The 21,677-nt window shown below is 45.7% G+C and overlaps 1 protein-coding gene across 28 annotated transcripts in view; it reads right to left on the bottom strand.

Annotated features, from left to right (window-relative positions):
- Positions 1-21,677, bottom strand: part of RTKN2 (rhotekin 2) — a 200,009-nt gene that overhangs the window by 108,451 nt on the left and 69,881 nt on the right. The gene's annotated exons all lie outside the window — the stretch shown is intronic.

Here is a 21,677-nt window from a genome sequence, read left to right as displayed (position 1 = left end):
TTGCACATGGTGAAAATGAGGTACAAGATCTTACATTCTCGTCCTTATTAGCACAGTGGGACAATAATATCTGAGGTGTTAACTGGCAGGTGTGTTTGCTGATAACCACTCGTGCCTGTTATGCAGTGCAGTGGAGAGAACAGAATTCAGATTTAAAAAGCTATCGGGCACCAGGTTGCTTTTCTCTGAGGTTGAGTCCTATGGCCATCATGTATTAATGTGGATAATACAAGTTGTTCAATAGCTCTGTAAAGCTTTCCTGATGGATTTTAACTCTTGCAGAAGCTCAATATGATTTCTACAGGCCAAGTTCACTCCTTAGCCTAAGGAGCAAGGCTGACAAAGTTGCAACCACTTAAAGCATCGTGTTTGCTGTACTCCGGAGCAGTCGGAATGTGCAGGTAGCTTTGGCTCATACCCTCAGGGCTTCCCAACACACCAGCATCCCCAGAGAGCTCTGAAAGCATTGGAGTGCACTGCCAGAGCTGGGACCTCAAGTCCCAACACCAGTAACCAGTGAGAAACAGTTTCTAAAAGGTTCTTGGAGACACTTCCAAGAAATGCAGGTTTTTAAAACCTTAGCATCCAAAAGCTCCAACAGATCTAGGAGGATCCACGGCTGTCAATGGAAATGACCATGGTGATCTCTTGGCAAGCTGTCTCAAGGGCTGACCCATGTGTTTTCCCTCTGGATGAATCACTTTTCAGACAGATAGACACAAATCTAACTTGTTTACATATACAAGTCTAGAAGTTAATTTGCAAAAATAAAAAATTAACATGTCCAGTGATCAGCCCCAGTAGTAATCAATTACACTGACTGTGGCTTTTCCTCCATCAACCATTTGTGGCTAAAATGTGACTCCTCAGAGTAGTAAACAGCAGCCTGGTATATGCAGCCATGGCCAGACTCATTATAAACTATTTGCTTCATAACAAAACCCTTTCATCCTTTGTTTCTTTCTTAAATTGTTTTTGTCTTTAAACATGAAATAATCTATAGTGTCGCTCGAAGAACTGAGCTCTTTCAGGGCTCCTTTAACATATGTGTGCTCACCATGGCTCCTTTACCTACATGTGCTCACCGTGGCATGGGTAAGGTGCTTCACCTAGGAGTCCTTTTACTTTTCTTCTTGTTTCCTTTTTTCTTGCAGCAGACCTGTGCTATAAGACAGGATGTACAGAATGCCTCTCAGCAGTCACAATGAACCAGACCTTCAGATGGTGTAAGGAGAGGAAATTGTTGTTGAATTGATAAGTCCCTGCACCAGTGTCAGAACAGAATCTGACTCCAGAGCTTTTGATTTCATACTTTAAAAAAAAAAAAAAATGGGTGGGGTGGGGGCATGGACAGACAGCCTGGATTCCTAAACACCAGGGTCAGACTGATTTGCTGCAGCAGACTGCTGACACCCACTCTCAGCCACTCTTGCCCTGGCTAAGACTGGTCACTGCTCTCAACAGGAGCTGAACCGGATCCTTTGCTCTCTCCTCCACATTTTGGCTGAAGGAGGAATGTTTTCAATCAGGGTGGGATGGGAAAAATTAAGAGCCTTTTAGGAATGGCACATCCTGAGTTTCCAGAAGCTGTCTAGGTCAGCCCAAAGTCTAGCCGGCTTGTGCACTCATCCTCAGTATTTACACTGACAATGGAAACAAGACTAGAACAGCTGCAAACGATTACGTCTCTGACCCTCTCACAGCAAAGCCCTGTAATGAAGGATACTTCCATTCATGCTGCACATTGCAGCAGCTGACGTTCACTTCCGTATAAAAACATCCCCACTAAACTTATTTCATTATGGCTAATTGGTATCCAATTGAATTCTTTAAAAAGGTGTGCTTTGCGATATCTGTCATCTGAAAGCTTCCCTTATGAGGAGGAAACACCTGTCTTCTCTGCAGTGGGTTGAGGGCACAAGTTTGCTGTCTCCACATGATATACATCCCAGAGAGAACGATGTTAAAACAAGGGTCAAACGTAGGTGCCCTGCTGCTGCCCATGGCCTGGGTGCCACCGCTGAGGACTCCCACTCACCGTCAGGGTCATCTCCTGCCTTCCCAAGTGAGGGCCCTAAGCATGTGTCCACCCCCTGCAGCCACTGCCCAAACCACGACTCCAGCCCCAGCCGCATCCCACAGCAGGGCCTCTGCCTCCTTCCAGTCCTCTCCGCCACGTCTCTGCTCTGCAGGACCCACCCGCCGTGCTCCCTAGAGCGGGACCCCTGCGTGCTCTAGGCAGAGCCTGCCTGTCCAGCGCCCAGCTCCGTGCCTGCATCCCAGGCCAGGCAGCCCACAGGCAGCCGCTATGGTTTGTCACAACCGAACTACAACTTACATGTAGGCACCACTGGAGTAAAACCCACTAAGGGCCAGGCCTGGCATCCACCCGCTCTCTCCCCCCGCTCCATTCCTCTAGCGGTGTAAAGCAAGGAAATGACGGTCATGAATTCCCTCAGCATGAGTGGATCCCGGGCTGACATGGAAACGATTGCTAGCTCCTCAAAATAATCCTGGCATGGGGTGTGCACAGCAAGGTGTTTTAGGAACAGAAACATTAAGAGGAAAACAGAAACCAGCAACCCCACTGGCATGACAGAAGGCATCGAATGCCAAGTCTTTTCATATTTACAGACTCATGCAGTTTATGGGCTTAACCCAATGCTTCACTGAGAGAATAAGAATAAATAGTGGACTCTTTAATTTATAATCCTTGAGACTAATGGAAAGAATGATTGGGCCATGACAGCAAAGCCAAGCTCTAGTCTTGCTGGCCTCAAGTTTAGGGTCTTTCCCTCCTCTTGCTTACAGTCTTTTAAAGCAACATTTAGAGCTAACCTCTCTCACACAGAGTAAAAGCTGAAACACAAGCAGATAAAAATAAACAGCGGTAAACATGGCAATAGCCCTGGACTTTGAGTGAGCAGCTGGACAACCCACATTTTGCTGTATTCCTTGACGGGCTGGGGCCAGACAGTCTTACAGGTGCTGTTATTCTTTGCCCTTTTGTGATACAGACTTGAGTAATGAAAATGGAAACAGCACATAAACCAACTCTGGTTATTCTAATGACTGAATTGAAAAGTTTTCCTCCAAGGGATCTGATAATTGAGAAAGCAGATTAGAAAAAAGTGGCATAAAATATTACTGTAATCTCTCTGAGACTAGAAAATGTATTACATTGACTAATAAGCAACAGGAAGAGACTTTACACTTCCCTTCACACTTACATTTCCAGTCATTCATTTACAAAGAAATGATTAGGAGGTTATTTTATTTCTGGAACCTCAATGGAGAAGACAGAAACCAGAAGAATGTGGAGAGCTTGAACCCAAGCATAAAATATAGGCTTTGCTACGGAAAAGATGTCAGCTTGCAAGTGGCAAAAGGAAAGACCAAGATCATTGATCACTGGTGCGCATCGCCTGCTAGAAGCTCACTGTAAATTGTTACTCCCCTTCAAGGATGTTGTTTGTGAAGTTACCAGCAGACAGGCATGGTTTGTGAAACATCAATGAGCAAGAGAGCTGCGTAACGCACAGGTTACGCCTGCCAGGCTCTTGCTTTGACCTTAGACTCTCTGAATCATCCCTCTGAGTCTTTGCAAGGACTAGGACCAGTGCTTGATATTGTTCAGAAATACAGATCTCCTCTTAAAACACCGTATATGTTACCAAAATATCACTGGAACAATGACTAGAAAGTGCCCCAGCAAAGCAGTTCATTCTGGGAGCGCACGGTACCAAAATAGCAAAATGCAAAACCACAAAAGCACTCATTCAACCAGGGAAAAATACTATCATGAGAGCTTGGAAGTCTGAGTCGCTCCTGGTGCTTATTGGAGCTGCAACTACTCCCAGTGAAATGTTCACCACCAAACTCCAGTGGATACAGCGTGAAGCCCGCAGTAAGTGGGCAAGCAGTGTATGGTGTGTCACAGACAGGGAGTGCTGTGCTGGCTCCTTCCAGCCCAGCTTGCGTGCTCAGCATGAATCCCTTTCGTGCAGTACATGGCAGGCTTTCCCTGAGCCCGCCAGGAGCAGGGGAAAGAGGAAAAAGCTAGCCTGTGATTAACTTTTAAAATAAATTGTATTAATTCCATGCACTAGACTGAAAAGAATAAATGTCAGAGTGCCACATGTTGGTGAAGTGAAAACAGCTTCTCTAGACTGCCTGTTTGAATCAAAAACACACATATCTAGTTTCGGTATTAGTGAAAGGGACAACTGATTTTCACTCAGTAGACTATTCTGGTGTTTTACTATTGATACTGTGATTTTGTGTGTCAGTTCTGTACTATTCAGGTCCTGCTACTACTCATGAGGTTTGGGCTTTTGGATGCATTATGTGGGAGACTGCTGAGTCCTGATTGTTTCCAGCCATTACTTGCCAAAATAAATGGTAGCTAGATCAATGTTATTTGGCTTGATGCCGTCATAAGCAAATTAGGGAAGCGCAGCCAAAGAAAATACAGAAGAATGAAAAACTGATCAGAAAAGCAGAGGCTGAGAACTGTTAGCAGCAGTGCACAGCTGAGAAGGAAGAACACACTGTGTGATACTCGGCTCTGCAGCAGAGCTGCCTGCCTCTGTCCAGGCTTTGCATTAAGGATTGGCAGATAGGTTTGGACATCAAAACTTTTTTTGAGAACTTGCAGGAATGCTCAGGGAAAAAGAAATTCAATTCTACGTGGAAAACTGGAAGATGTTTCTGCCATGCAGGAATTATCAGCTTCACAACTATGGGAAGAGAAAAAGTTGTCCAGGCAGCAGCTCTCCAGAGAGAGATCTGATCAAAAGTGAAACAGGAGTCAGTTGCACCACAGCACTGAGGGGAAACTGACATGAAGAGGCCGAGCTAGGAGCCTGCATTGCTCCTGAAGTCACCCCTCCAATGCACACCATGCTGCTCCCGGCTCCCACCTTTTCCATTCTCATTTCCAGAGCCGCGCACTGCACCTGACAAAATATGGGAAGGATTGGACAGAATCCAGGGAATAAGAAGGCTGGATCTTGTTTTAGGGTCAGTTACTCAGGGCCCACTGACCGCTTCTGTGTAACAGCAGCACAAACTCTCACTACCCTCACCAACCTGAGAGCAACTCCTGTAGAGTTGTTAGGAGGCTATCACATAGAACAAGGACATCATTCCAGACTAAGGTAAGGAACTAGTGCCGTTACTGGCAGAGGTGGTACTCACTCGCACAGTCGACGAGCCGCTCGTTACTCTGAGTTGTCTGGCCTAGATGCTGTACATCAGAGTGCATCGCGTTGCTTTGACCTCCAGTCCCAACAGCTTACCTCCTGGGAGAACCTGGCAGCCTGGAGCTACCTGGGAGCTGTGCAGCAGCTGGATGCGCACAGCACGGCTCATCCCACCCCAACACAGTCGGGCAGTGCTCCTCCTGCCCCTCAGCAGGAACATTAACAGAGCCAGGATGTCAGTGGCTCAAGCAGGTGGGATGTGTCCTCTGCCAAGAGATGCAACTACTCGTCTGGGTATTTTCTGGGCATAAAGAAAATGCCCATGTTGGGGAGTGCTTTTAAAAGTTGCCATACCAAGAGCTATACATGTAAATGCAATGCCACTTGCTTTTTGACACAGGGACATAGTAAAGAACTACATAAGAACCCACAAAAAACAAAAGTGGTGATTCGCCACTGTTAGAGAAGGAATAAGAAAGTTTTAGAACGATTTCTCATTGGCACATAAGTCGTCAGGCACCTTTGTGGATCCTTGCCTTAAAATATAAAGGCACCCTGTTAACTTTTGGTAGGATGCACAGATTAGGTGCAGAGCCCAAATGAGACCCAACATCAGCACTCACTCCAGGAGATGCCACTCAGCTCTCAGAATTGCCTTTTCTCTGAATATCTGCCCAGAAAGTTGGTTTTGATTCAGAGGTGTTCAGATTTTTCTCATGTAGTTTACTTTTGTGTATTTTAAATACACCCTAAGCTTGTACATGCCAAAAGAATTAATATGTCCTTGTTTTCACTCACATTTTAGTTCTGTAGCGTTTATTCCAGAATTATTTGTATAATGATTTATCAAGAGATAAATGTAGGTAATATGAAAAATGCTGAAGACGGTAAATGTGCATGGTATTGTCTTGCATAGAGCCATTTACCTTAGAAAATTTCAGTTATGTTGGAAAAAGTAGAAGCTGAATCAAAACCTATTACAGCATTATTTCCTACATACTCATCACTTACGGCCCCTAAACACTTCACTTTCTTACTGTGTGAGCTCAGAGAGAACTGACTGAACTACTACTGCTGTGCCATCAAGGTTGCTGGAAGGGGGACAGCCGGTGACACTGGAGGCTGGCAGCACTCCTGGATCTGCTGCTATACAGCAGGTTTACTGACCGTCTCCCTCGGTATGTTACACCAACGGCAACCTGTCACAGGCTGTACACTCTATGGAGTACCCACTACACAGAAAAAAATATTTAGATAGAGCCACAAGACAGAGCCACCCATGATACTTTGGCCACTTTGAGTGACATGGATCCTTTTTAAAAAAGTTACCTCAAGTGTGTCAGCAACACCATAAGGTGCAGCCAGCTGAAAGGGGCAGGCGCAGCGCCTTGGGTTGGTTAACTCTGTTTGTCCATCCAGAAACGGTTCCATCTACAGTACACGTGGTCTTAGATTTAAGTCTTTATTTTAAGCACAAACATTTTGTATTTGAAAAATAAATAAGTAACATAACGAAGCTGTGTTAATATTAAAAGGAGTTGTGCATCAGCGGTTCACATTGAATGGATATCGGCATTATGTTCACTGGTGCTAGGATACCATGGTGATGGGCCCTGAAGAATTACCAAAAATAGATTAAATGCATGTGGCAAGTGATAATAAGCACAAAATGTTTTCCATACAGTAAAAATGCTGCAGGAAAGCAGAATAATACATTCCATAAATCAGCTCAGCAGATCAACAACTTCCATGCAGAATACTCAGGGATCTGAACACATAGTGAAAGCTGAACTCCTAAGCCCAAAATTGCCAAGAAACCAAAATTGGCACTACTGTCTGCACCTCAAGAAATTCAGACCTAGGAGACTGGCAGAGGATCTGCTGTTGCTAGCAAAAATGTATGAAAGGAGCTGAGAGGTTTGGATTTAAAGTAAGAGACATTAATCACTGGGTAACACCTACCACAATAACTGCGCCTTTCCAAGCTGCTGGAGTCTCATCCCTTTTTGTACTGAGTCAATCAAAATATTAAAAATGTCATTCTTTGAAGCTGTGCTGAGCCAGGCTGCTTGTTCAGTGCTGTAGAAAACAAATCACTCGAAAGTCTCACTGAAGCTGCCCACCATTCTGCAGGATGCTCGCACACAGAATTAAAGACACGTGCAAGAGCCTGCAGCTCTTGTCTAGGAATGACAGGAGGCAGCGTACCCCGCTTTCTCATTAACCACCACCGTGCTGCATTACCACAAAGCGCGTGACATCAAAGGGGCATAAAATGTCTGATATAGCACCGCTACTTGCTCACAGCTGTCAGCAGCGCTTTCTCAGACCATCCCTTATGGATAAACATGCAGAGCAAAACAATTTGTTTACAAAAACAATAGCTACCTAAAGCCACACTGAAAATTCATTAACCAGGATGATTTACCACCACCACCGTGACTCGCTGTACATATAAATATTTAGGTTGCTACTCCAGATGTTGAGCCACTGTCAACCCGATGTCTGGAGTTTCAGAAGCAAAATTTCTTGGGCTTCACAGGTTTGTGGGAGCTCCCAATGCCAGGCGGGTCATGGAGAGCGGTACCAGACCCTCGCAGAAAGCTGCAGGGAAGGATGGGCTTTCCCAGTGGCACATCCGACCACACAGCAATGCACCAGAGAGGTTCAGAAGGCAGCACACTGAGCTGCCTGACAAATGCTAGAAGAAAAGATGACGAGCGTTAGAGCTCGGGGAGGAGACATGCCCCAGATTTCCATGGCTTTGGAACTGGAGTCAGTACAAAACATGCTGGGTCTATCAGCCAGAGCAGCTCCTTGAAGAGAGAAACATGGGTGGTGGAGTCCTCACAAGGCCAGTGGGATTTTTTAACTTGTAAGAGCAACAGAGAGATCTAATTGCAAAGCCTGTTACTAGGTGACACACCAAGTCCTGACAAACTGTACTGGATGATATTTTGATATATCATCGGTCTATGCAGCAAACTGTGCCAAAAATTCACCTTCTATCACCTCCACTCCTCTGCTTCCTTGAATTGTTGAGAAATAAGGCCTGGAGAGCACATAAGCTGACAGAAAGCCTCTCAACACCAACAGGTTAAGGACTCCCAATCTTCTGGTCCAGTCAGTCTTTTCTGTAGGAAACAAAGAAACAGCCCAAAACTGCAGAGATGTTTTCTCCAAAATTATTTCCACCTCTGCTTGTGAACAGGCCAGAATGAAGGATGTGTAGGAAAAAGAAAAAAAAAAAAAACTTGCAAAAAAAAGCCAATATATCAGGCTCTCCAGCTGGATGTGGGGCTCGGTGGCTGCCTTTTCTATCAGCACTGCCTCCTCGTTGGGCTGAAAGGGCTTTGGGAGTCTCTCACTTCTCCAGGGCCAGCTTCTGCACTCTAGCAACCTTGTACAATTCCACTTTTATTAACAGATTTTTTTTTTTCCTTTTTTCTGCATGGTCAGAGAGCAAAGAGAAGCTCACAGGCTCCATAACCTCTAATAAGAGCCTTGGGTTTAACTGAGGTGTGAAGTTGCGCTGCCAGCTGCTTCTTCCTCAGGCACCACCATCTCTTTAGACCGTGACCACAGCAGAGTTACAGCAATGCCTGGACATGTTGGCAGTAAGATCCAAAGGGAATGCTTGACCTGCTTTGAAATTCCCCAGCATTTGGACCTAATACGCTCACTGAGGTGTTTGTCGGAGCAAAGGCCTGATACTTTTGTTATTACAACATGCTGCTCTGAAATGAGAGGACTTGGTTTCACTTTCTCAGTCTCCAGAGGCATAAGAGATTTCACATAAGTTCTGGTATTCAACATTAAAATTTGAATTTGGAAACAGCAGTGTGAGGAAAAGATTTTCGGAAATTAACACAAATAATACTCCCAACCACACACTATTAAAAAATTAGCAAACCCAAAACTTCAAGCTAGGCGGAAGAGCGGTTTGCAGTAGAGAATTTAGATCACGGGTTATTGTTATTATTCAGCCAGACCTGAGCTGCTCACTCTCAAAACCTGGCGTCCCCTGGGAGCTCTCTAGGACAGTCCCTCAACCGGTCTGTCTTTTCACGAGTTTGAGAGCTTCTGTGTGTTGATAAATTCCTACCTCATTAGCAAAAGCAAAGCTCTCTGCTGACAGGGCTTGGTTCTGAAGAAGTAACCGGGGAAAAGAACTGTCAAGCGAAGGATTTGGAAGGGAAATCCCGCTACCTACTTCCCAGCAGCTGCCTGCCTCCGTTGAGCAGCGCAACTTAACCAAGACCTAAAATTTAAGGTGGCTTCTCCTCCTTCTAGCACACCAGATCCCCTAAAAGCTGGGGATCCAGAAGTACCGAGCCTTCAGGCAGAGCCGCTGTGCGCACCGGCAGGGGACAGATGTCACCCTTCAGGCGCTGCCGAGGATTTTATGCAGGTCCCGGCCTTCCCCGGCCGCGGGGATCGCGCACCGCCGGCTTCAGCCGGCAGCCCCGGCCGCGGGGAGCCGAGAGAGGGCGCCGGTGGCTCGGCGAGCCGCGGCCGGGGCCGGGTCCGCCCGGGGGCAGGGCGGGGACACGGCGGGAGCGGCCGGGAGCGCGCCGCTGGCGGCAGGTGGCGGGGGCCGTGCGGGCGTGCTGCGCGCTTGGGGGGCGGCTGCGTGCACGGCGGCACTTGGGCGCCTGGGAGGGCTACCTTCTCATCCGGAATGGCACGGTTTGAAAATAAAAATAAAATAGAGGTAAGTAAACGGCCAAGCTAAGAAAAGCCAACAGAAAAGCACGTTTCAAAGCACAGGACTTCGCCATACATCTAGTCTGCAGGCGCTGAAACGACTTCCAAAGCCACCAGCCGAGTGGCACAACACGTCCCAAGTGGCACACCTGTACGTCCACAGCCAGAAACGGGGAGACCCCACTCCAGGAAAGCTAATTTCGAGCAGAGTTTATGAGAAACTCTGCTTTGCTGACAGGTCGGCCTCTTCAGTTTCGTGTGAAGCAAATTCAACTAGTTTCTGCTTAACACAGTCCTGAAAAGTGTTCTTCCTCTCTCACCCAAACAATTGCAAGTTTCTTTGCATTTAGCTAAAAACCTGATTTTATAAGTCCTACAAGCTAAAGAGAAATCTGGTCCCCATACACTAAAACTACTAGTTAATATTCTATATGAAAAGCATCTTTTTTTTTTTTTTCCCCTGTTCTGCTGTCTTATTTTGCAGGTAAGGGCTCTCCTAAACTTATGTCACAGAGGCAAAACTGTATCTCCGCGCTAGCAAGTACTGCACAGCTAAGCTGAGAGCTGATTTCACTAGCTTGCTTTCTCGTTTTTTTTTTTTTTTGTTTTTTGTTTTTGTTTTTGTTTTTTTTTTCAAAAAGCATCTTTAGACCACAGCCTAAACAAAAGCTTGTGATGACTTCCAAGTATGGCCTGAAATGTATTGCTAACGCGGTATCCAGAGCAGAGCCTGGTTTATAACTTGGTTTCAAATATCAGGGTTCAGTAAGACTTCTGTCCCCAGAACAGGAGCTGCAGAACCAAAATCACGTGTCTCCCAACTCCGTCACGTTCCTAGTTTGATTCCAGATTAGGGCCAGTGCTAGAGGTCTCTGGAGGAGAACCAGAGCTGTTAGCAGATTTTCCATGGCCTGCTGGAGAAGTGGCAGACTGGCATCAGCAGACTGTCCCTCAAATTTTTGGCCTGAAACACATTTTTACTTCATTAACTACGTTAGCAGGAGGATTCCCAAAAACAGATGCTGCGAGAGCTGTGACCAACTTTGACAACCGTTATCAGTAAATTCAAGTATCCTGAGCTTCATTTTGGCCTCCACATCTACTGGAAGAAGACTCGAGTGCCCTGCAGCAAGTGGTGGACAAGCTGTATGTCTGAAGTTGTTCCTGAGCCTCACATGCCCTCAAGAGGGAACCTCGAAGAAACACCAGCCAACTCCACACACCAGTGGCTTCAAGGGAGCCCACAGACTTACTGTGTTAGGTAGAAGTTAAGGGATCATAGGAAGCTCAAGATGGCCTTCAGTAGACTAAAACATTTTCCGCTTAATTTTGGCCTGAATTTGACTCCCATCTGTTGTCAGCCTCCCAAATACACACCTCCTGCATACATGCAGCAAAGCCATGATTATAACTTACTCCAGGACCCCAGAAGCAAGCTAAAATTTTTTCAGTAAAGCAGGCTCCTAATCCAATGGCTACACAAGGATTAAGTTCAACAGAAAAGAAATAAATTACGAAATAAATTTGACATTCTAGAAGATATGGTCACAAGCCAAATTTGCAAATTCAAGAAACTCCTTAACTGAGCGGCACGAAGCAAGTTCGCAGGGTGCTGCTCAGAGGTGTAGGACTCGGTGTCTCCAGAAAGGAACCTGCAGAGCCAGGATTTTACACAGCATCAGAAAATCTGGGTGCCTTGCATTGGTATCAATGCACAGACTCTGCAAGGCTTTGTTTTGTTTTTAAATGTTGACAAGAGGGGCACTTTGCTCTGTTGTCCAGACTAAAAGTAGGTTTAGAAGGCACAGCCAGGACTATAAGTAGCTATCTATACCCTCTGTAGGGACAGTGAAAGGCTGCCCCTCCGGATGCAGTGAAGCATCCTTCTTGTTCCTAGCAGCCCTAAGCCTGAGCCAGGGCTTCTTCAGCCTGGGTCAGACACCTCCAGGCTGGAGGCTGCAGAAGCAGGAGGGTTTTACGCCAGGCTCCTGGGAAGGTCTCAGGGCTTGGTGACAACTGACAGGAATAAACATAACTTGCTGCTTCTTAGCCTTGGACCAGGGGAAGCCTGTGACAGCAAGGCCACAGGGCAGAATTGAGACCATTTCCACATGAGCGAGGTTTGCTGTTGTCTTACTCCATCACTTGTTATTCCAGTTGCGTAGGACCCACAGGTGAAGCAGTGCCTTCACAGCCCAGGCTGCCCCCAGTCCTACAGCCAGCTTGTACTCTATCCTCAGCCATACACCATACCCAGCCCAGACCATAGAAAACCCATCAATCTCTGCTGGTAGCAGAGTTTATTATAGCAGTGCAGGCTCGGCAAGATAACTGCAGAGGAAAGGAGGATGTGAAGAAGTTTGATCAGGATAGCAGAAGAGAGAAGTACCAGCGACGGGAAAAAGCTAGGGCAGGAATGAGCTCAGTATTTCCCCGGCATTATCAGCAGGCCTAGGCACCACCAGTAGGAACGAAAAGGAAAGTACGATTTGCTCAGGGACTATGTGAAAGGGAAGTCTGATGGATAAAAGGGCAGAAAAGCAGGAGCAGGTTGATTTGTAAAATTAAAAGGTGCAAGAGGAAGGGCAAGAACCAGGACTATATCTGTCATTCGCCTCTCTCCGCCCACTCAGAAAAGCTTCAAAAGAGATTTGGAAAGAGAGAGGAAAAAAAGACTGACAGATATTACTGTTCCAGCCACTGAGTCATGGCAGGAAACTACTGATACTGTAAACTAGTACTGTAATGTCAGAGACTATTTGAGTTTTACCAATGCTTGCTGCAAGGGGAACAAATATTCAGTGGTGGGGATTTGTCCCTTTCACAATTATTGGTGTTACCGTAGAACTGTTTCACCAAGCATGTTCGAAAAAAAGACACGTTTATTTTAAAACGCTTCAGATGTTCTCTTCTTCCTCTTCCTGCATCTTTATTTTTATTGCAATAAATGCTTAAGAGAAAGATTTGAAAAAAAAAGTAGAAAAAGCCTCCAGTCTTCAGGGTGTTACTGGGTGCTTGGGCTACTCCAACTCTTGTAAGCGCTGTGCCACAGGAAAATTGTTTTATTATGATCTTCTTATCCTTCCATCAAATGAGTCACTGGCAGTTGTCACCATCTATGTGGCCTTTTCAGACAGTCAACATCAGTTTTGTCAGCGTAGTACACATGCAATGGGTGGAATTACTTGACACAGCCATCCTAATTCCCCCAGGAACACAGCAAAGAAGTGAAACAGAGGTTTGCTGACAGATACAGCACATGCTGAGTGCAAAGGGCTCCAAAGCCTCCTCTCAGCCCTGAGTGGAGCCCAAGCTCCACTACGCTCCCTGCTCTGTCCAGACACAGCAGGCCCAGGCGGACAGGCTCAGCCAAGGCTGTTTGCATTTTTATTCCCCACCAAAAGCCAAGCACCTCAAGCCCCACAGGATTCCCAGCTGCCAACCGAAGGCAGGTGCTGGCCATAAGGACAAATTACAAATTTTGAGCTGACAAGCTCTGCCAGAAAGGTGAGGAGCCACCTAGCCCCACTGTGCTGAGGACAGGAAAACAGCAGGCACTGGGGGTTCAGAGGTGATACAGGAAGGAGAAACACAGCACGGGACATGGATACATGGAACTTCTAGCTGCATCCTACTATTTGCTAATTAAAGTTTTTAATGACCCACTTCCATTTTGCTCCTTTTGCCTGGGCACAGCCACTACTGCTTTGCCACTGCCCATCACAGTGGACTCTGCCAGGAGGCTCGTCCCACTGCAGGGCTTAAGACGTAACAGGATGACTGCAAACATCTGCTGCAGTAACCCACTATGCTAGCAACTTTCCATCTCAGTCATCTTAAGCTAATTGCTTCCATAAGTCCCAAGGGTCTCTCTCCAGCTCATCTGAGTCACAGCACCAAGCCCGAACCAGCCTCAGCTGAGTACAGTTCAGCAGAAGGACACATTCTCCAGAATAGCCCCATGCTCATAATGCCGGCAGAGGTTCAGGAAGGAAGTCAGTCATACCAGTGAAAGACACTGGTGACCCTTGGAGCCTGTCCCCTTCTTCCTCTGTCAGGAACACAAAGCAAAACCAAATTTGCCACACGAACCAGGTGGCTAGAGCATTTAATCCAGCGATACACAGAGCAAGGGGATGCAGGGAAGTTGTAGGGCTGAAACCAATGCATACAGCTCGTGTCAAGCACAGAGGCAACTGGTGTCAAAGTACTGAAGAGCTAAAGTGTAGAATCCCTCCACCTTTTCCTCGCAGCAGCTTTAAAGGCTGCTGAAGAGCTTTTCTGTTTTAAGAGTTAAAATTTGTGACATTACAGAAACAAGTCAGATGCTATGTGCACTGTACCACCATAGCATGGCTGAGCTTCAAAGCATTCCTGTCAGAGATCACTATCCAAAATAATAATAACAAAATTATTCCCTTCTCATCTGGGCTTACAGGTACTGACGATGAAGATGACATGATGATTTCCAGCAGGGGAGCAATATTTGTGTCAGTTTCCACACCAAAAGCAGCCATGGAAAAGGGCAAAGAATATAATGACTCAGTATCACAGGGCGGAGACTAATTAGCAGCAGATCAGGAGCAAGCAGTGGTCTCTGGAAGAAGGTGCTTTCATGAGCGAGCACGATCTTACTCATCTCCTGTCTTGATCAACTGCAGAGGTTTCCACAAAACCAATGCTAACCAAGGCTGCCTCACTGTCACACACAAACTGAAAAAAAAATTGTTTTTGTTTCTTTTAAGAGAAGTGCCTCTTTGGGACCTTCCCTATTCTTTACTTCCAGCATCTAGTTTAGCCTGGCAAGGAGAAAGCCTCCACAGTAACCAAAATCTCACCGTACAGCATGAGCACTTCTCAGTCAGATCCTTAGTCAGCTCTCAGTTCAGTGAGGACTGATAAATTAAGAACGAGGACAGCACTGTCCTTTCCCTCAATGCAAATAAGTTCCAGGGTCAGTCCAGCTATTGCTTCTTTCAAGACATGATGCAGCACTCAGTGATTTTGGACAGCCAGGGAACTGACAGCACCCACCTGTCCCTTCAGAAAGGCTAAGAAAACGTTTTACCTAATTAGTTACCACAGTACCCCAGCAGCAAGGTGAATTTTATTCCTGCTGTAACAAACCTGTCATCACTCTGGGTTTATCAGAAAAGTACACTGACTACACTGAAAGATTATTCTTGTCTTATAAATGATTTAGCTGATTTTTCCAGGAATATATTGGGAAATGCTGACAAATCTAAGATTTGAATCTGGGCCTCCTAGGGCTCCTGCCTATTCTTAATGTGACTTACTGGATTGCCTCCTAGTAAAATTTTTTTCTTCTGAAAAATCTATTCCTTACTTAGGGAAGTTTAAATTCTCAAAAGCCCAAGAACTGATTTGTTTGTTTTTAACTAAAACAGCAAGCGCATTTTTCAGGGGCTGATGTTTGCCCGTTCATACTGAGAGAGGCTTCTGCCATTAGCATTTATCTTTCGTTTTGCAGGGCTGAGGGAAGGCACTGCCTGTATGAACTGCAAAGCCTCCATTCCTCGGGATAAATCCAAAGGTGGGCAGGGGAGTGGGTCTCCTCCCTGCCATACACTGCTCCTTGGTGTCCCTCAGGTTTTCCTCATTTTGTCCTGCCCAGGAGCAGCACCAAAACGAGACACACGCTTTTTGCTCTAGGACACTATCAATAATTTAAATGCCAAAAACGCAGAACACCTTTAGCCCTCAAACACTGGCAGTTTATAGATCTACAACGCAAGAGTTTCTCTATAAAGAAAAGTGAGGAAAAGGATCAGAGAGCAGGTGTGCCTGGGAAGGAGGGCAGCAAGCATCCAAGAGGCCATCTGATCCTCCTCTGTGAGCGTACAGCCAGGAGCTAGGAGGTCTTGAGCTGGCCCCAGGTTAGGTTGGACTGCAGCAGGGTCAGTCTGGATGCTGCACAGCCCACAGGAAACGGGTTGCCTGGCAAGCACCAACCTCCTGGCTAGTGCAGGTGCCTCTGCACAGCACCACAGCTCCCCGACTGCGCGCAGGTTGGGAGGCACATCCCATGGTAACACCCTGCCTGAGCACCACTGATCTGCAAAAATAAAATGAACATGGGTGAGCACAGGCTCTGTAAAATATTTTGAAGGGTTTTAACAACCACCTCGTTATTTGGTGACCAGAAGTTTGACAAGCAAAGGCAATAGATGCCACCCACTCACCCCAGCTGAGGTCTGAACCATGCCATCAGCATGACACAATGATGAGGCCCTCCGGCTCTCTCTTGCCTTACTGCCCTGTCATTACAGCATTTCCCCAAGGCAGCAGGAACACTGGCATCCCATAAATCCTCCTCTCCTAGGCAACAAGCTGACTGACTCTTCATTTCCTACATTTTTGTTTTTTCATTCATTCTTGACTGCATAACAGGTAGTTCCATCCACAAGGGTTTCTACTTTTGCAGCTTATGATTGTTTGAAGCAGCCAAAGTGATCTGGGAGCTTAAATCAGTGTCGGCCTATGCTGATCACACACCATCTCCCTGCAGCTGTGGCTAGGCAGACTTTTGTCAAAGCCAGTCAGACCAGGGAAGGCACAGAGAGCACTTGCTCTGACACAGCATGGTCTGGGCGACCCCCAGGAGTGCTCACACAAGTCTGCAGCAGTTGGTGGTGGGATGGAAGAGTGATGAGTGGGGACAGATCCCTCAATTTATTTTGAAAATACCATTCACAGTGCATTAAACTTCCTGGGTGGCCTGGCCACTCATGGGAACAGGACCTTGATTTTGTATCCCTCCACAGCTTGAAAGGAGACATCAGCACCTGAGCAGTGGCACAAGCAAAGCGGTGTAGTCCCTTACATAGGGCATGGTTCACCAAATAGCCCTTGCCTCTTTCCTCGGAGGGCACAACTGGTGAGAAGTACACAAGAACTGCCCACACTGCGTGATCAGACCTATCTCCTTCAGACAGGCCTGCCAGAACTGCACACCACGTGAAGCACTGTGCAGAAACGGCTGCGCAAACGTCGTCCCCACTGGTGCCTCAGCCTGCTATCTGGGGCATGAAATCTGCCAGCTAACTCCCAAAGGTCACCTCAGCTAGTGGACACATCCCCACGGTCTCAAATCTCGTTCCACTCTTGTGAACCGTGGCTGCAGAAATGATGATGGGAAAAAACAGACCAGTACTGAGAAAGTACCACAATGTATGTGAGAGAGACTTTCTCTCTATATGGTTCATCACTGGATGAAATGAACAGAGACACAAGAGACCATGCACTTTGTTGGCTGTTGTGGTGACATCCCACAGACCACCACAGCTGGCCACACTGCAGCCCACACTCCTCTGAACTCCTCACTGATCATCTGCATGACAGCTTCAAAAATCTCAAACCAATGGGTACAGTTGACTTACATATATTAATTTCAATTATGTATAAAAAGACTCCATTACAGCTCAAAGCATGGCAGTTACAACAAAGTTTTCATGCTTTTCCCTGTCTTCTGCTGGCAAGACAGGTTTTTCCCATACATATGAGGAAATCTTCCCAAATGGTATCAGGAAAAAGACATCTCTCTTGAAAGCTGCCCAAATCACTAAGCTTGCAATGAGTGATGCAGTAGCTGGGGAGTAACTAAGAGGATTGAGCCTGTGCCTGCTCAGTGGGAGAGACGAGGAGCTCCTTCCAAGGTGTCAGCAGATGGCTGTGCACTGAAGGTATTTCACCTGTGGGAGACAGCTGGCAGAAACCTGGAATGAGTCAGCTGCCTGACCAAACTGTCAAACACAATTCAGCCACCCGAGGGCACCTGCAACATCTGCATGGGGCCAAGACTGACCCAGGACTTTTGGGAGACCACTGCTCCTCACCTCACATGACACTAGTTCACCACATTTACATACCTCGATCGCTTCTCTAGAAACTGAGCTAAAAGCAATTGGAAAAGCTGGCAATCGCAAGAACTCAAGTTACAGCCCTCCTGGCTTCAGTGTTACAGTTACAGTTTAGGGTCTGATGTGAATATCATGATCTGATAACAATTACCAGGAAAACAGCAACCTAAAGGGTAATGACACACTCTCCCTGCTCCATTTACAAATGTCACGGTCATATGAGATACTAGTCAATCACATCAGCAGACTAGAAATAAACCACAACAGGGTATGTTGATAAATATTGATTTCAAAACACTATAGCATTTTACATGACTAATGTTAATGTGATTTCAGACAGAAGAAAACAACCAATGTTGGTTGCATGTTAACCACATTTGGAGGAGTGAAACAGGTAACTACCACCAGCCCTGGCTTTTTATTCTCCAATTAAAAAATGTGACTGGGTCTAATAGTCAATGCCATTATTATCTCTAATATACCAATGACTACTAATGCAGGACAACTGTAATGCCTACAGGTATCATCTTGAAAGAAGACCAGCAAATAACAGGGTTCATCTTTTCAGGGCACTGTAGGCTGGTTTCACACACCAGCAAACAAAGCCCACATCATCTAGGGGTTGGAAAATGTCTGCGTGGCCCTTTAAGATAATTGTATTCCAAGTTAAATCACCATCAAACAATTTTCACAACAGCATCTGCTACTGAACAGTTGTTAATTAGTCAGCGCCCCCCCACCCCCTTCAGTGAGGGAGGAAGAAGTGACTGCAAAGATGGAATTCTTAAAAAAGGAAAAGCCCCAAAAGCCCCGATAAGGATTGCAGCACTTTGTGGCCTACACCATGCTTGTCACAGGGCAGGGAGAGGGAACCTGCCTATCAGAGCGTGTTGCAATCGCTGCGGAAATGTCTTGCTCTTCTTGCTTCCTCTCCACCCTTGTTTGGGGAGTTAAGGTAAGATGGGAAAGCAGCTGCAGCATTTAGGACATCCTGGCTGGGGACCCAGGACAACACTGACAACGCTCCCTCAGCTTGCTCTTCGGTTACTTTAATGTTTTCTCCAAGTATCACTTCTCTAACTGTTGCAAGCAGAATAAAGAAGCTTCATGGAAGATCTTGAACTGTTTTGATAATTGTAAGAGGGCCACCCAACAGACAACACCGTCAAAGATCTATTGAAACAAATGGTTCTACGTTGGGGGAGAGAGAATTTGGAGATGTGACTTGACCTGGGGAGAAGGTGCATCTAACATTCACAGCCCTAGGAAAGACTATGGGACAGCTGTTCTGACACAACCTCAGTTTTCCACTCTGTACACCACAACCTCCAAGCAAGGCAGCCCGATGACTACTAACAGACTGAAAGGCCCATAGGGAGAAACAAAAGCCCCAGGACTGCTGGAGTTCACATTTGGCTCTTTGGTCTCCTCCCCGTGCCTGGACAGGCTGCCCCCAATTACCTAAGCACATAAGCAGCTTTACTGGAAAGGCTATACATCTGGCTCGGAAGGGCAGGTGCTCCATCTCCTCTCTTTTACCTCCTCCCAAACAGAGCAGGGCCACAGTGCTAAAAGGGACTGCTACTTGTTGCAATAACCCACACATTCTCATAGCCTCACCTATCTGAACACCCACAGAGAATTACTTAGGCTCCAAGCCCATTACAGCATCTACCCACTCCTTAAATCGCAAGGGCCTCCTAGAAACACCAAGCATGCCAGTCTAAAAGTAATTTTTATTGTCACAAATTGCAATGACACCAGCATCACGCGCACCCTCCCAGATGCACTCAGCTCAGCAGCTTACCAAACATACTTGGAATCTGAAGGGCCAACAGGGAAAGAGTCTCAATGCTGACAGCCTGAATTTTAGCTGTCAGTGATAAAAGGAGAGTTACAGAAAGTGCAACATTTCAGTTCTACTGGTCTGTTGTGAATCTGCCTAACTTGCAATAATCTGCAAGTTTCCTCTACAACTGGTCATTTTCATGAAAAATATATTTCTGGTGAAAGATATACACAGCCCAGCACTGTGTGCATCATTCAAGCAAAATGGGAAAACATTCAGTGCAGTGGGAAAGGGTCATTTCTGAATGCTGCAGAACCCAAATGCAGGTAAGGTACATTCAGTTCCTAAGTATACGAAACGCACATAGACAGAAGACCTCCCACCAAGATGGCAGAAAGGTCAAACTAAAGGGGAAAGGACAGTCATGGATACTCATGGACTTATTGCTTGGGAGCTGTTCAAGCAGGTGTAATTTCTAACATATCCCCCACACCTGGAGTTTGCCATATTCACAAATAAATTTCTCATTCTTTGACAACACCATCCACTTCAGAAAGTCTGATGGGCAGCTAGCAACATGAGCACCAGGACAGCGTGATAGCCCCGTGTCCTGCTAACTTTTGATTACTAGGGAATGTTCTCATGTACAGTAAGATAAATTCAACCAAAACCAGCAGCAGCCTTTCAGAAAGGGATGTTCTTTCCAAGTACATTTTTACTCCGTTAGTAATTACACAAGTTCAGAAACTAACATGGTGAAGTGTTACCTCAAGAAATACTCATACCTTGGCACTTGCATTGTGTTTGTATAGAGCACTGCTGAAAGCTCATGGACTTTCTGAAATGTGCTAGCAATTCTACAGCGTAAAGCTGTGCTTCAGTCTTGTTCCATTCTCTGCATGGGAAACTAAACCAAAGACTTAGCGCTCTATAGGACTGGATATATGATAATCAGCAAGTGGAAACGCAATGTTCAGGAATCCAAGACATCTCCCTTCCTTTCAAAGGCAACATTTGCTTGATCTGTCCAGCCATGGGATGACAAATATATCTATGATTTCAACTTGTCAACCAGTCAATATGAGATGCAAATAAACTCTTCTTTTTCCCCTTATTCCTCACAAGTCTCTTATAACCTTTCCCTTCCACACACAAATACTTGAAAATCAAAAGCTTTCTGTGCTACTGGATTGTTTAGTTTTTGAAATGATCTCTAGTGTGAAAATGCTTCATAATATTCTAAAACAAATGAATAGTTTTAGGCAGCACCCTTCAGTATGTACACTTATTTTCCTCATATCAATGACATTCATTGAAAATAGACAATAAAATAGGAGAAAGTATTTCCTAGTAAGGTGTTAAAAAGCTGGTAGAAACATGCAATTACCAAAGCATATTAATTTTTAATGACATTCTGTATGTGGTCATTTCAGACATGCTGGAAACAAAGGAATTATTAAATATATTACTTTAGCAAATATATTCCAGCAAATGCATTTACTATAATATTCCAGAGACACTGTCACACATTTATACTGTGGAATAGAAGTCGTCAGTTAAAAGGAAGGCAGTAGACGCTAACCCATGTGGTGGAAGAGCTATTTCAAAATGTAAGCTCAACCACGTCCTCTTCAGTATATACTTGCCAATGTTCAATATAGCCTTCCTGAATCTGTAGAACGCCTGAAACAACAGCTCCAAGAAACATATAGTACACACTTCATCTTAAAAGAAAGGCTTGCTCTGAAAACCAGCTATAATAGCTTAAACATTAACGCTGACAGCTATATCCATGTTCAGCCCTGGAACAGATTTGTGCTCACTCAGAGCTGTCAGACAGTGCAAAGGCTGGAGGACAACAATTATTTGGAACAGAACACAGCAGGAATTAATAATCCAGGCTCCTAGACTTGAGGTCCTAGACTTCAAGTCCCACCTTCACAGGAACACAGGAGAAAGGGAAGACACACTGAAATCTTCCTTTTGCTTCAGCATCTCACAATCAGAATCTATATCCAGTAGTTTCCAGGGTGGCAGATCTGCCTAATTCTATCTATCACACCTGCCCATCCAGCCTTATCACATCACTAAAAGTTT

This window comes from Anser cygnoides, chromosome 7 (genome assembly GCF_040182565.1).
Source record: "Anser cygnoides isolate HZ-2024a breed goose chromosome 7, Taihu_goose_T2T_genome, whole genome shotgun sequence".
NCBI classification, from domain to species: Eukaryota; Metazoa; Chordata; class Aves; order Anseriformes; family Anatidae; genus Anser; species Anser cygnoides.
Note: the sequence above shows the minus strand (reverse complement) of the source record. Positions and strands in the feature narration are given on the sequence as shown.